The 1,944-nt window shown below is 48.7% G+C and overlaps 1 pseudogene; it reads right to left on the minus strand.

Annotated features, from left to right (window-relative positions):
* Positions 1-1,046: 1,046 nt before the first annotated feature.
* LOC144099655 (U2 spliceosomal RNA) lies at positions 1,047-1,174 on the minus strand (annotated as a pseudogene).
* Between the last annotated feature and the right edge of the window lie 770 nt (positions 1,175-1,944).

Genomic DNA, 1,944 nt, shown 5'->3' on the forward strand with positions numbered 1-1,944 from the left:
CATTTATGGTGGGGAATGACCGCGTCACCGCGGAGAACGAATCGGGAACGCGCGCGCGCTGGCCGGCCGGCGCGGCGGGGAGAGGAAACGAATGCGGTACTTTTCCCGTTCCAGTGACTTTAGGCCAAACTGCATGAGAGTGCCCCCTCACGAAGCACTCCCGTTGTCGAGGCCGGCGCTGAGTCGCTCTTCTCGAGACAGGCGCACGCCAGTGAAGGGCTTACAGTACAACCTCTTGATCGGCGAACGCGACAGCGCACCGGGTAGCGCCTGGCCCCGAAGCAAGTAGTCACGTGCCTGTAACCATGGCAACCGATCCGAAGACTGGGCGCTGCTATGCCCGCGTTGTGGATGACTGTGCATTTTTCGCTGCCAACCAGGGTTCAGCCTTTCAGGGATCGCTTTCGCACTATCTCCCGCCCCCATCTGTCGCTTACATGCGCCGCCTATCACCAGCCGTGTGTTTGCTGCCCAGCGTGCGCTACGCTCGTCAGCCGGCCATCGCGTGGCAAGTAGCGGACCGCCGCGGCTTCGCTTCCTCGCTCCATTTTCCTCCACCCTCGACAAGAAGGAACCCACTGCGACAAAGAACGGTAAGTGCGGATGCGGCTAAAAACTTGGGGGACACTTAAGTTCACCTTGAGAGTATGGCGCATTTTTGTAAAAGGGTCCCTACGGTCGCTTGCTTTTCCCTGGCGAACTCTTTCGCGGGTGTCGACACGCTTATTACCACATACTTTTTTGTTACACATCCTCGTTCGTATTAACTTCTGACGCCAATTAGTGACCACAATTACTTAAGTGTTCCTGTAACGTAATTCGCTTACTGTGAGGTACTTGTACAAGACCTTTATGTATCCTAATGAACGAAAGCTCCTCAGTCGTGTAGAGGTGCGGTTCGATTCCGCTTGCTTGCTTGCTGTTGTTAACAGGAAGAATGAAAAGGAATGTGCACTGACTGAAGCTGAGCCACAATCGCTGCCACGTGCTGAAAGTAGGAGAGTTGAATGAGGAGAGCAAAGAGTGAAAGAAAAGACGCGCGCTAATATGCCCGGGCCGATCCCGGAGGCAGTGCAATACCGGGCCAACCCGTGGCGGAGGTGAAACAAGCTTCAAGCACTACGCCACATCCCAAAAATAAGTTTAATATCTTTGATCCAAATAGGACCCGTAGCTGAACCAGCATTTTTTTATAGCGAAACTGCTTTTTGCGTCACTAGCGCCTTGACAAATCAGGATGTTCCAGTCAGAACGACGCCGACGCCATGTTTTCCGCCGAACTTGGGACCTTTAACAATATCGCTTTATAATGTTACGGAGCAAGCTTTTGCGTTTGAAATTTTCTCACATGTTGCGTATAAGAAATATGTGGTGAATTCTAGGGCGCATACTCGAGCGCACCAGCAGCATGTGTTAACGTATATGTTTAAGGTACTTCCTATAGTTTTCGCTAGATAACTGACAAGGGGAAGTATGAACCATTACATAACATTCCCCTAATCTCGTGTATGATGCTAGAGACTGTTTATCACCAAGATTTTATAGTACCCGATATAGAGAATTATTTACATCAAACATTTAACTAATATGTCCATGTTCACCTTGCAATATTGAGATATGGAAGAAAGAACCTTAAAAAACACAAATGCTAAAAATTTTCCTGCGAAGCAAGCAGAACTAATATACGACATAATGCTCAAGGCTTGTGGAAAAAAATAAACATTGAACATGCCTCGACAACATCAGTCAGTCAGCACGCGATATGGACACACTGGAACCTAACAATTAGATCTACTAGTGGTGCATTTTCTCCATGATATCACATTATCCTGCTCATAACACCATTGCTAGTATCCAACGAAGGTTCAATTTTTAAGGGCGTTAGCTCTTATTTATCACAATTCTCGATTTCTGGGAGTCTGCTACCACCTCCCTTCGGCGGGA

Source organism: Amblyomma americanum, chromosome 7, assembly GCF_052857255.1.
Source record: "Amblyomma americanum isolate KBUSLIRL-KWMA chromosome 7, ASM5285725v1, whole genome shotgun sequence".
Classification (NCBI taxonomy): Eukaryota; Metazoa; Arthropoda; class Arachnida; order Ixodida; family Ixodidae; genus Amblyomma; species Amblyomma americanum.